The sequence below is a fragment of the Oncorhynchus kisutch genome, linkage group LG12 (genome assembly GCF_002021735.2).
Source record: "Oncorhynchus kisutch isolate 150728-3 linkage group LG12, Okis_V2, whole genome shotgun sequence".
NCBI lineage: Eukaryota > Metazoa > Chordata > Actinopteri > Salmoniformes > Salmonidae > Oncorhynchus > Oncorhynchus kisutch.
Window position 1 is genome coordinate 15,217,000 of NC_034185.2, and position 15,053 is coordinate 15,232,052.

Sequence of the window (15,053 nt, forward strand, 5' to 3'; positions counted from 1 at the left end):
GGACAACTAGTTCCTATTTTTTTCATGTTTCCTCAAGTATTAATGGACGATAGAGCTCTTTCACAACCTCACTTCAACCTATGTCACTTTCCTGAGTTAAAGTAAAAAAACATGGATATACATTGTCAGTAATCCCCAAAAAATGTTGTATATATTTTATACATCTGCCTGAGTTTTCTTGTCATTACATCAACCCCTAAAGTGGAAGAACACAGTCTCTGAAGACTTTTGTCATCCTCTACACTTGCAAACCCATTCATTTCATGGTAGGTCATTTCCATTGACAGGAGATGGTGATTGATTTTCTCCAAGTCAAAACCTTCTTTCTTATTTATTTCTCAATTTCACAAAAAGGGAAAAAAGCTCATCCTTCTTGGTATTTTCTCAGAATCTTTTATTCTCTTGGTTACAAAGACAATCGTTATCTTGGATTCCTGGTGCACCCTTTTCCAGAAACTCAAGGATGAGCATTCAGTTTAGTATCAGGAGTAATCTCAGTTCAAAAATGCTGATCAGGAGCGGGTCCAAGTTTCTCTCAGGGCGGGATATAGTGAAGTGGGCCTTTTTGGACATGGTGGAGATCACCAATAGTCCATCTGAAAACTGTTCAGCCACTCTTCAGACTCTTTGACCCAGTTCTGTACTGCTCAATTCCTTGGATGTGGCCCAATGGATAATGGAAGCCAAGGTCAAGAAGAGAGGTGAATTTACAGAATTATGAGAGGAAACATGCATGTGACAATGTCTGTTTTTTTCAGTCATGTGTGTTTAAGTAGTAACCTGACAGAGTAAATGTATTTCAGGGGTGCTTTTTTCCAGCTTAACTCAAGTTGTCTTCCTGATGGCCGATGCATTGGGACTCACCCTTGTGTGTCATCGGTGAGTGTGTGTGCATCCTTGTGCTTTTCCTTATGTTGGTTTTTTTCTGGCCTTTTTTCTTCTTTCCCTTGGCGTAAACAGCGTGTTAACAACCAGATCCCATAGTTATCAATCTTAATGTTAGTAGGTCAGCGTAAAATGCACACACAAGCTAGCATCTGCTTAAGAATAATTCCCCTCAAAAAGGTTCTGAGCTCATTAACAATATAGGTGCTCAAAAAAAAAACTGCCACAGTGATTGCTAGTTCCTCAACTTTTCCACTTCATTGACGGTTATGTGAGTTAAAACAACGAGCTTAATGGAGACTCTGGGCTCTCCAGGGACTAATCATAGCCACGTGACTTCCTCCGGGACTTCCATGAAAATAACTCCATCACAATGGCCTGTGATATTAATATCGGCTTTGGGAAAGTCAGGCCCAGGCTCCACGGGGAGGACTCTGCATGAGCAAACATGGAGGAATGCACGGCATGCGGTGGAGAGAGAGAGAGAGAGGGAAAGTGAGAGAGAAAGGGAGGGCAGTGTATATACAAATGATGTACACCCCTCTAATCTGTAAGCAGTAAAGAAATCGCAAATCCGGAAAAGTCTATGTAGATCTTGCAAAGACAAAATTCAATTTTTTTTTTTATGTTTAAAAAAAAATAGGTGAAGTTAGTTTTTGTCTCTGAGAAAATGTTTACGGTCCATTTTCCTGTTCGCTATATTACATTGAACTACTTTGTTATAAATACATGTATTACTATTTAGTTACATATTAATTAATGTACACTTAAGGTAAAGTGTTACCAAGTTTGGCATTTAGTCTTTGGTTGATCCTTTACACAGAGCAGTAGTTTGTACAGAGAGAAAGCGAACTTAACCTTTGGTCTGGCATCTAATAAGGACAAAGAACAGGTGGCAGAGTATTCAGCTCTGTGCATGTGGTCTGACTTGTCCTAGATACAATGACATTTGAACCAATTTCCCCTTGGGGATTAATAAAATATTTATGTGCTTTCAATATTATTCCCAACTTGCAAAGTTTTTATATATTGTTGCCTACTCCAAACAGTCAAAGGGAAACAGATTTTGTTTTAAACATTTAAATATACAATACAACCAAAAATACAAGAGAAAGTCAAACTAAATACTAAACACAGTGCATTCTGAAAGTTTTCAGACCCCTTGACTTTTTCTACATTTTGTTACGTTACATCCTTATTCTAAAATGGATTAAATAAAATAGAAATCTGCAATCTACACACAATACCCCATAATGAGAAAGCATAAACAGGTTTGTAGAAATGTTTGCAAATGTATTTCAAATCAAAAACAGAAATACATTATTTGCATAAGTATTCAGACCCTCGAAATTGGCCTCAGGTGCATCCTGTTTCTATTGATCATCCTTGAGATGTTTCTACAACTTGATTGGAGTCCATCTGTGGTAAATTCAATTGATTGGACATTATTTGGAAAGGCACACACCTGTCTATATAATGTCCCACAGTTGACAGTGCATGTCAGAACAAAGCCACGAGGTTGAAGGAATTGTCCATTGAGCTCGGAGACAGGATTGTGTCGAGGCACCGATCTGGGAAAGGGTACCAAAACATTATGCAGCATTGAAGGTCCCCAAGAACACAGTGGCCTCCATCATTCTTACATGGAAGAAGTTTGGAACCACCAAGACTTTTCCTAGAGCTTTGCCAAACTGAGCAATCAGGGGAATAGGGTCTTGGTCAGGGAGGTGACCAAGAACCCGACAGAGCTCTGACAGAGCTCTAGAGTTCCACTGTGGAGATGGGAGAACCTTCCAGAAGGACAACCATCTCTGCAGCACTCCACCAATCAGGCCTTTATGGTACAGTGGCCAGACGGAAGCCACTCCTCAGTAAAAGGCACATGACAGCCCATTGGACTTAAAGACTCTCTGACCATGAGAAACAAGATTCTCTGGTCTGATGAAACCAAGATTGTACTATTTGGCCTGAATTCCAAGCGTCACGTCTGGAGGAAACCTGGCACCATCCCTACGGTGAAGCATGGTGGTGGCAGCAACATGCTGTGGGGATGTTTTTCAGCTGCAGCGACTGGGAGAATAGTCGAAATTGAGGCAAAGTACAGAGAGATCTTTGATGAAAACCTGCTCCAGAGCTCTTAGGACCTCAGACTGGGGCGAAGATTCACCAACAAACAACTGAGAAAACTGTCTGAATAATTATATAAATGTAATATTTCAGTTTTTAATACATTTGCTAAAATGTCTATAAACCTGTTTTTGCTTTGTCATTTTGGGATTTTGCATGTAGTTTGATGGGGAAAATACATTTTGTAATAAGGCTGTAACCTAACAAAATGTGGAAAAAGTCAAGGGGTCTGAATACTTTCGGAAGGCACTGTAGATGCCTTGTTTGTATTGAGGCATTCTCATCTCAGTCACTACTTGGTGGGAACACCTTAGGCATCAATACAGCTTTTTTTTATTACTAATTTATGTTTGCCATAGCAATGGGGGTGAATTATTTACACTATTTTAAAATATACATTTAGCTGTAATTGTATCAGAAATCAGTAATATCAAATTTGGAGATACAAGGTTTTCTTCCAACATAATAGTTTTTGGGGATGTCACAGAATTGAAGTGTTAACCACAATGGAGTATGGGTGGCGTAAGTGTGCCATAATAATCCATAAAATATGGTTTAATGTTAGTAACACAGCAGGAGGCAAAGGTTTCAAAAGGTACAGCTGAAGTTGGAAGTTTACATACACTTAGGTTGGAGTCACTAAAATCTGTTTTTCAACCACTCCACAAATTTCTTGTTAACAAACTACAGTTTTGGCAAGTCGGTTAGGACATATACTTTGTGCATGACACAAGTAATTTTTCCAACAATTGTTTACAGACAGAGTATTTCACTTATAATTCACTGTATCACAATTCTAGTTGGTCACACACTAAATGGACCTTGTGAAGATGCTGGAGGAAACAGGTACAAAAGTATCTATATCCACAGTAAAACAAGTCCTATATCGACATAACCTGAAAGGCTCCTCAGCAAGGAAGAAGCAACTGCTCCAAAACCACTATAAAAAAAACGGACTGGTTTGCAACTGCTCATGGGGACGAAGATCGTACTTTTTGAAGAAATGTCCTCTGGTCTGATGAAACAAAAACAGAACTGTTTGACCATAATGACCATTGTTATGTTTGGAGGAAAAAGGGGAGGCTTGCAACCAAAGAACACCATCCCAACCATGAAGCACGGGGGTGGCAGCATCATGTTGTGGGAGTGCTTTGCTGCAGGAGGGACTGGTGCACTTCACAAAATAGATGGCATCATGAGGGAGTAAAATTACGTGGCTATATTGAAGCAACATCTCAAGATGTCAGTCAGGAAGTTAAAGCTTGGTCGCTAATGGGTCTTCCAAATTGACAATGACCCCAAGCATACTTCCAAAGTTGTGGAAAAATGGCTTAAGGACAACAAAGTCAAGGTATTGGAGTGGCCATCACAAACCTGACTTAGATACACCAGCTGTGTCAGAAGGAATGGGCCAAAATTCACCCAACTTATTGTGGGAAGCTTGTGGAAGGCTACATGAAACGTTTGACTCAAGTTAAACAATTTAAAGGCTACCAAATACTAATTGAGTGTACGTAAACTTCTTGCCAAACTGGGAATGTGATGAGAGAAATAAAAGCTGAAATAATCATTCTCTCTACTATTATTCTGACACTTCACATTCTTAAAATAAAGTGGTGATCCTAACTGACCTAAAACTGGGATTTTTTACTAGGATTACATTTTCAGGAATTGTGAAAAACTGAGTTTAAATGTATTTGGCTAAGGTGTATGTCAACTTCCAACTTCAACTGTATTTTTTCATGGGTGCAAGGTGATGGTATAGTGGTCCAAAATGCATGCCAGAAACAGTTGAACTAAACCTCTGTTTATCCACAGGTAAGGTTATGCAGTACGCTACCTGTTGGCATTCCCTGCCACCAGACCTATCTCATTAGAAATATGTCAGAATGTTGACTTTTTAACCTTAGCAGTCTTGTCACTTTAGGTGACATTATACTTATGCCACTTAGTTTTGACATACAGTGTGTCTCCGTTATGGTTCTAACAACAAGACACGATAAGGCTGCATCCCAAAAATAACACAAGAAACTGACACCTGAGAAAACTTAAACAGGTACTTAAAAAATGATTTTGTCACTGGTAACATTAACTCATCGACATAGCATATATCAATACTCCCTACTTTACATTGTATGTAAAAAGCGAAAAAAACAGACTATTTAAAAAAAAAGTATAAAGCATCTCTCAAACACAAGTAACATACAAGCCATTGGTAGCCATTTGTCGATCTGAAAGAGAGCAGGACTATGGTGCTATAAGTAACGATTCCAAAGCCATTTCAAGAGACTCCTTGCAGATGATCCTTTGGCCAGGATTCCATTTTAACATCCTCTCTCTCCCTATGAAACTGTCATGCTGTCAGTCTGCTGTCCGAAAAGGCCATAATTCAACAGCCGTATCCACCACAATTAAATCTGAAATGATCGTATAGAGAAGTCGCCCACCTCAGAGTTCAATACCCTATTCAAGGCTCCCAATACTCTTCCCCTTTCCCGGGACTCTAACAGTCACGTGCAGCAACTCTGCCGACCGAGAGGGACATCTTATGGAACAGCTGAACTCTCGTATAAGTAGTCACTTGTTAAAATACTTGAATTCACTGCATTGTAAGCCAGGCAAGATATTTTCTTCTTCCGTTTGCAGGAAAACTAGAACCTTTACCTTTCACAGTGCTGTAAAATTCCTCCAACATTCCCTTTAAGGTCACAGGCAGGAATCTGAGGTTTCCTTGTACTATTATTATATGTTTTAGAAGTTATAATAAACGGTTTCCTTTGGGTTGAAGCTAGGTCTATTGGAAAGTTCATGTCAGAGAGATCCAGTGTGTCCAAAGGGAAAACGTTGACGAACACATGTGTATAAATGGCCTATTGGATTCAGTTTACTGTAGTTGGAGCTGTTGTCACACATTATGGCCCACCTGTAAAACATCTGCGATGGTAGCATTACTTACATTGAGGAATTCCCCACTGCTCGTTTGAAGAACATGAGTACATGACTCCCGCCTTTTGCTAATGAAATGTTCGAGGGTAGGAATTGGGCCAAAGTAAAGGTCCTCCTAGATCCAAATAATTACAGTGCCAAACCAGAGAACATTATTTCCCTGACATTGTCTCTAGCCTGAGGAATTGCTGACTGTTTGGTTGAACCCTACAACAGTTATGAAAATTCCCAATCTGCACACCTCTGTCCTCACAAACCTGACTTACATAGCTATATGTTTTCTGAAATACATTCTTTGTTTACCTAATTACTCTCTAAAGGCCAGGTACAATGACCTCTTGGTCAATGTTGGCTCTGAAGTAGTCACAACAGACTTGGTTTAGAGCAGTGGTCCCCAAACGTTTTATAGTCCCGTACCGCATACCCCCTCTAGCACCAGGGTCAGCACACTCTCAAATGTTGTTTTTTGCGCCATCTTTGTAAGCCTGCCACATACACACTATACGATACATTTATTAAGCATAAGAATGAGTGTGAGTTTGTGTCACAACCCGGCTCGTGGGAAGTGACAAAGAGCTCTAATAGGACCAGGGCACAAATAATAATAATAAATAATTTAGCTCTTTATTTAGCCATCTTACATATAAAACTGTATTTGTTCATCAAAAATGGTAAATAACTCATAATGAGAAGGGTATTCTTGAAAGAATGCACAGAACTCTGCAATGTTGGATTGTATTGGCGAGAGTCTCAGTCCTAAATCATTTCCCACACACAGTCTGTGCCCGTATTTAGTTTCAATGCTAGTGAGGGCCGAGAATCTACTCTCACATTTGAACGTGGTTGCAAAGGGCATCAGTGTCTTAACAGCTCGATTTGCCAAGGCAGGATACTCTGAGAAATCTGGCAGTGGCTTCTGTTTCAATTCAATTTTCACAAAACCGCTTGTTTCAATTTCGATGAGGCCTTCTTGTTCAGATATCGGTAAGTGGACTGGGGGCAGGGCATGAAAGGGATAACGAATCCAGTTGTTTGTGTCGTCCGTTTCGGCAAAGTCCCTGCGTAATTGCGCACCCAACTCACTCAGGTGCTTTTCTATATCACATTTGACATGGTCCATAAGCTTGAGTTCATTTGCACACAAAAAATCATACAATGATGGAAAGACTTATGTGTTGTCCTTGTTACTGCAGACAGAAAAGAGCTCCACCTTCTTAATCATAGCCTCAATTTGGTGCCGCATATTGAAAATAGTTGAGGAGAGTCCCTATAATCCTAGATTCTGATCATTCAGGAGAGAAAAAACATCACCCTGATAGGCCAGTCATGTGAGAATCTCGTCATCGCGCATCGGTCAGACAAGTGAAAATTATGGTCAGTAAAGAAAACTTTAAGCTCATCCCCTCATTTAAAAAAAGTGTCAATAGTTTGCTCCTTGATAACCAGCGTACTTCTGTATGTTGTAAAAGTGTTACATGGTCGCTGCCCATATCATTGCATAGTTCCTGTGTCAACATCCTTAGGCCTTCCTGTCAGGTGTGACCCTCATCAGCAGCTCCCATAGCAGTTTTGACTTAATTTGAGGAAATGTGATTCGTTAAGAAACAAACACTGTTGATCATTCTTCGAAAACCTAAGTCAGTGGTTCCCAAATTAGGGGTCCCTGACGGAAGAATTTACCAAATGCTGACAAAAAATGTTTTATATAGTGCGTTCGGAAAGTATTCATATATATATATATTTTAATTTTACCCCCTTTTCTCCCCAATTTCGTGGTATCAAATTGGTAGTAGTTACTATCTTGTCTCATCGCTACAACTCCCGTACGGGCTCAGGAGAGACGAAGGTTGAAAGCCATGCGAAACACAACCCAACCAAGCCGAACTGCTTCTTAACACAGAGCGCATCCTACCCGGAAGCCAGCCGCACCAAGTGTCGGAGGAAACACTGTGCACCTGGCGACCTGTTTAGCGTTCACTGCGCCCGGCCCGCCACAGGAGTCGCTAGTGCGCGTTGAGACAAGGATATCCCTACCGGCCAAACCCTCCCTAACCCGAACGACGCTAGGCCAATTGTGCGCCCCGGTCGCGTCCGGCAGCGACAGAGCCTGGGCTCGTACCCAGTGTCTCTGGTGGCACAGCCCTAGACCACTACTAGACCACTACTAGACCACTACTAGACCACTACTAGACCACTACTAGACCACTACGCCATGGAGGCCCAAGTATTCATATTTTGTTAAGTTACAGCCTTATTCTAAAATGTATTTAAAAAAAACATTTTCTCGTGAATCTACACACAATACCCCATAATAGCAAAGAGAAAACAGGATTTTAGAAATGTTTGCAAATTTTTAAAATGAAAAACCTTATTTACATAAGTATTCAGACCCTTTGTTATGAGACTCAAAAATGAGCTCAGGTGCATCCTGTTTCCATTGATAATCCTTGAGATGTTTCTACAAATTGATTGGAGTCTACTTGTGGTAAATTAAATTGATTGGACATGATTTGGAAAGGCACACATCCATCTATATAAGGTTCCACAGTTGACAGTGCATGTCAGAGAAAAAAACCAAGCCATGAGGTCAACGGAATTGTCCGTAGAGTTAGGAGACAGGATTGTGTCGAGGCACAGCTCTGGGGAAGGGTACCAAAAAAAAATCTGCAGCAGTGAAGGTCCCCAAGAACACAATGGCTTCCATCATTCTTAAATGGAAGAAGTACCCAAGAAGACTCAAGGCTGTAATTGCTGCCAAAGGTGCTTCAACAAAGTACAGAGTAAAGGGTCTGAATACTTATGTAAATGTGATATTTAAGTTTTTGATTTTGTATAAATTTGCAAAAAATTCTAAGAACCTGTTTTTGCTTGTAATTATGGGGTATTGTGTGTCTAGAAAATCTATTTAATCCATTGTAGAATAAGGCTGTAACTTAACAAAATGTGGAAAAAGTTAAGAGGTCTCTAATCTTTCATGAATGCACTGTATATGTCATCTAAGCTGACATAATAGTTATCAGTCAGTGACATAGAGACATTTATCTATTATATGTCATCAAACATGACATATTAGTTACAGTATATGTAATTATGGTGACATATTACTTATGCGTTAATATGGTGACATTTGACTTATTTGGCACTATAATGACATATTCGTTTTTTATCACATAGCAGACATATGCTGCCTAAATTCAGAAGAAACATATTATTATTAAGAACCAGAAATGTGGAACAGATTAAGTCGATTTGAGCACCGAAAACCGCCAAAAATGGAAAGGGTGGAGTAAAGTTGTACTCTACAATACTGTGTCACTATACAGTCTCTTGGACTCTTGAGCCATTGAATGAATTGCAGAGTAAATACTTTTTCTCTCCCAGACGGTGTCAACAAATCCATCAGTCCTACTGCCACCTGTTAGCTATCTGTACACCAACAAATCAAATCAAATCAAATCAAATGTTATTTGTCACATACACATGGTTAGCAGATGTTAATGCGAGTGTAGCGAAATGCGTGTGCTTGTGCTTCTAGTTCCGACAACATCCCTACCCCGGTCACAAATAACCCCACATTCACTGGGGATATGACAGATGCACACTTCCATATTAATTCACTTACTAACACACAGTAGCCCTATGCGCCACTCAATGCTCAGTCCCAACAGCATAACCCTCCCAAGAAAGAGTCCGAGCACTCAGTGGTGTTGCTGTGACGGATTTAAGATAGAGCTGGGGGTTGTTCCTTTTCTTCTTTTAAAGGAAACCTTTTCTTTTGTGCCACCCTTAAGACTTGAGTTTTAGTTTTCAGGAAGGGGATAGATTTATTGGCATATAAATTACATAGGTTTCTGTGGAAGGGCCTGGTACATAATGCAATTTACATGTGTGCAGATGTGTAACTGTGTGGGTGAGTGTGAAGTTGATGGTATACGACGATCCCTTATTCCATTTTGCAGTGCTAAGATGTGGTCCCCAAGCCATTTTTGTGAACTCTTCAAGCGTTCTTATGTTAGCCTTTTCACATGGTTAGTGATAAAGAGCATCCATTACCACTGTGCTGCAGAAGTCTGATTGGGCCAAACTGCAATGTACTTGACTTGATAATGTACTTGACTTGATAATGTACTTGACTTGATAATGTACTTGAGTTGATGATGTACATGAGTTGATGATGTACATGAGTTGATGATGTACATGCATTTGTAATTCAGTTGCCTTCCACTGAAACAATAAACTTTTATAGTTTTATAAATAAGAATTGAACGTTTATAACAGGGCTGCTATCTATTATAATTGAATAGAGCTTTTACCTTAAATGTTCTAAAGATAATATACTGTGGTATCTTTCAACTGTGTCGATATACTGCAGTATGTCCATTTCACTTAACACAGAGAAAGGAACATTTTGATTTTCTCACTGGATCTCCTCAATGAGAGACAGATAATGACCCGATAGAGCACAAGTGACTCATTCTCTCCTGCAACAGAGGAAGCACTTTATGCATACAAGACAAAATTCACATGAAAATCGGTGCAGAATTTATAACATTTCTCCAGTAATTATAGTAAAGAGAGCACGGGAATTGATTGATGTCCCATATGAAACTTAAATTGCGGAAGTTTGCCTGTTTTTTTTTTCTTCCCCGCTCTCTTTTTTCCGGAGTACCATTTATTTCAGCCAAATTGATTTTCCTCCCTGACCTTGCAGAGTCGCCGCTAGGTATCATGAGAGCGATACTACTGGGAGCCATAACAGCCGCCGAAGGCCTCTAAATCCTCTATGATGGCTTGAGGATTCAGCAGGAGGATTTGAGATGGATGAAGAGGAGAAGATTGCACATCCTAAAGAAAACACAGAGCACGTCCTTCCCTGTGTCAGGATGAGAAAAAAAAAATGGGGAAAAAATAAATTGGGAAAAATACATACTAATTCATCACTGGTATTTTACTGCTCCTCTATGGGCTATAAGTCACCTGGCCTGCGATTCCCTTCTCCCCTCCGTACTGTCGGATTCAGCATCCACTGGGCTGTGTTTTAATGACCTTATTACAGGCAATTCTACACAGTCCAATAAAAGGTTTACACTTTGAACTGTGGTCCATGGTATGAGTAACATATTTTATAATATATTTCATGTAATGGAACCATGGGAAAGGTAGCCCAAAAAGAGATGGTGAGTGTTGCTGTTATAAAGAACTGAGAGGGAAACAGAACAGGACAGCTGAAATATCTCAATCTCCGTCTTTGCTTGCCAGAAAAATACATATTTACAATAGTCACTACAATAATAAATAACAAAACATTCAATCTATGTGCAATATGTAAAGGTTTTGCTAGCTATGAAATGAAAGGTGATAGAGATGATATGTGACATGGATGCTTTAACCTCCAGAAATGAGTTGAGCAGCGGTACCACATGGGAACTCAGTATTGGAAGAGCTGCTTCAGTGGATTGTCTGCTACTGTCATTGTTCGTCCTGGCGAAAGGAGAGCGGATCTAGCATTAAAAGTTCCCTATTCCTTTTGAGGAATAATGTTTTGTTGTGTAATTGATTTGAGGAATTTTGGTGGAGGGGAATCCATTCACACGTGTCCCCTATAGGGGGATGGCATTTCTAGGAGAAGTTTTCTTTCGCTGGCCCCTGGATCTGTAGGTTTTCATAAAATAGTCACTAAAATCAGCAGTGCTGTAAATTCCAAAAACCTAGGTGCCCAGCTTGACAATAATTCATAATGGGCAAACAATGGTAGCATTTACTACTGCATTCACAGTGATGAACTTTACTGGCAGTATCCTCTGGAAACTGGGGCCATAAATTGTATTACTATTAAATGTTTCTAATGGGAGTTGACAAATAGTTGAACAGAGTTGCTTTTCCCCTCCTGCTCTTGGCAAGGCAGAGCAAAGGAAAATTCCCTCACTCAGAAAAAAAAATCAGACTCATGAATACTCCAATCCATTTATCTCAATGCTTTTTGAGTACAATTTAAACCTTTTTAGAAATCGGGTGCTGAAAATACAACGGCTTTAAAAAAAAAATTTTTACGAGTACAATAAAATTGTCATTGCACATGGAATTTATGATGAATTATATTTAGGCATGTACTGTATTAGAGGTGTGTGTGTGTGTGTGTGTGTGTGTGTGTGTGTGTGTGTGTGTGTGTGTGTGTGTGTGTGTGTGTGTGTGTGTGTGTGTGTGTGTGTGTGTGTGTGTGTGTGTGTGTGTGTGTGTGTGTGTGTGTGTGTGTGTGTAACTGTGTAATTGTGTCCATGCTAAGCAGTCTACATAGAAAATAACTGATGTTCACTGACATTAAAATGATCATTGCCAAAAAACAATATATGATTGAGGTAGAGACACAGTTTGGATGTTGCACCCCAACAGTCTTTCAGACACCAAGGACCCTTCTCTGAAGCTATGATCCAAACAGTAGTTCTTCATGTGACCATTCAATTCAATGGTGGAAATCTGGGGAGAGAGACAACTGAATGGATTACGTTTAAATTAGGTCAGAGCATCAGTTGTTTTCAAATCCAATGTTTTCTTCCCACTTGTGAGGTCGCGTGGCAAACTGCCGTATTCCCAGCATCCCCTGCACAACATCAGGCCAGCAGGACATCTGGAGGCGCCTAGCTTCCTTGTTTGGGCACCACTGTTTGAGGACAGGCTCCCGTAACTCATCCACACTAGCACACTCAGAACTGCCTCTGCCATCTCCGGTGGTTAGCACTATACAGTCGTCCCCACCACAAGACCATTTGGAGAAGAGGGTTTCCTCCCTATCCTCCCATCACGATGGGCTCTGTGTGATTTATGTGTGTGTTTACTGATGTGTTTCAGATGGAGCGGCTTAATGGTCAATGTCTTGCTCTAGTAGTTCCCAGATGAATCAGCGCCGGACAAATTGGGGGCCGTCCCAGAGGATCTCAGCAATATTTATTGAGGTTATGCATCGCAGTGGACCTCGCTGTTGGTTTCCCAATGTGCTTGGGGGGAAAACAGATGGTGCACGGTCATGGCACGTTAAGAGATTGAAACAGTTTGGTGTCATGGAGCTTTTTATGCCTTTCCTCACATTCAGATAACATTTCGCTTATTTCTTATACCGATCAAAAATATAAACACAACATGTAAAGTGTTGGTCCCATGTTTCATGAACTGAAATAAAAGATCCCATATATTGTCTAATCACAAATAAGGCTTAATTCTATCTAATTTTGTGGACAAATTTGTTTACATCCCTGTTAGTGAGCATTTCTCCTTTGCCAAGATAATCCATCCACCTGACAGGTGTGGCATATCAAGAAGCTGATTAAACAGCATGATCATTACACAGGTACACCTTGTGCTGTGGACAATAAAAGGTCACTCTAACGGAGGGAGTGTGTGACTGTAACTCAGTAAAATCGTTGAAATTGTTGCATGTTGTGTTTATATTTTAGTTCAGTATAGAAAGTGTGTAGCAAACTTTTCTTGTTTCCATTTGTTTTTTATAAATAAAAGACAGATGAAAAATGTAAGTGTCCAAGAGAATTAGTAATGTTTAAGCCACATTTTCTTCATCATCTGGTGCTATAAATGAATGTGGGAAAGTGTTAAGATGAGCAATACAAAGACTCTAGCTACTATCTACTGGTACAGTAACAGTTTGTAACAGTAGTACATGTTATTCATGTTTTTGTTCCTGTATCTACTTGTTGAACCAACACATTTTGTTTAGTTTTAATAACCTGCAAGTCCATGATTCTGTATTGTCATAATCACACGTCACTGTGATTGAGATGAAACATAGTCCTCAGCTGACGCTCCGTTCCCAGATCCACACAGATGTTGCGGTCAATCCTCAACTCCTCCGTGTAGTTGCTACCCGTCAATTATGTTTGTTTTGAAATGCCTCATGAACAGTGCTGCACCATGGCAACTAACTAACGGTTGCCATGTCATTTGTATGCTCGCTGTTTTTTAAAATGTATTCTATTAGCCAGCTGGTAATACTCTCGTCAGTTTATTTCAATAGTCTTAAAATAAATGAACCACCATGATTAAAGCAGATGTGTAAATATTGTGTCCTGTAAAGTCTGGCCCAGAGAGGACCGTTGATTATCTTTAAGTAAAGAATAACGAGGTTACGGCTTAACAAACCATAGAAAGGTAACAATGAAACTATTCTATGAACGCCATGGCTATGATAAAGTGAAGCCAGAGCCTTTGCAGTACGTTCCATGTTTGGCCTCTTCTTGCACGGTTCCTAGGTTGTGCATATTTCTCTTTGGTTGATAATGAGAAGGGGCGGAGCTGACTAAGAGAAACATCACAATGAGGTTAGCAGCCTTAACGTTTTATGTCCAGTTGATTTTAGTGGTTGCATTCATTGATAAACATTACTGAAACTAACCAGATATGGCCAGCTAGATATTTGTATCGATTTATATTATTCAATTTGAACAATTTGAAGGTTAACACCCTGATAATTGTCCGATAATTATTGTTGGAACAACATGGGGAAGAAAAATGGGGCACGTCCGGGATGGTTTGTTTCCTGTGTTTTATCTATTTATTGTACTGCGAGATGAAGTGTCTGATGAACCCATAAAGCACTCAGTGGTGTTTGGGATACCATTGTCAAGCCAGTACACTTCTATTAATCTTACAACGACATGCACTTGTAGTTACCAGATGGTGGGTGTCTTCACTTCCCCACAACACGACATATACGTTTACAAAATTCTAAATGAACAGATTTCGGAGTGGCAGAGACACATTAGAGCAAATGAAGGTAAGAGAGGATGGGAATGAAACAAACAGACAGAAAAAAAGCGTCAACAACAAGGCGCTATTTAAATGGCAATATCTCAGTCTCATTTCAAATCTCGAAAACATATGGAAGGTCCTTTGAAGCACGTGGGGAGCAGTTGAGGCGTCTGCAGACCTTGTCATTGTTTACTTTTCAACCCCCAACCTCCTTCCTCCAATATAAAAGGGAACATGTTAAACCTTACAGCAGTGCACATCGGCTCACTTCATTACGCCAGGCTAAGTGAAGACTTCCTAATTCGTCCCCCTCTAGAGCATCTCCTGTGTGGTTTCAA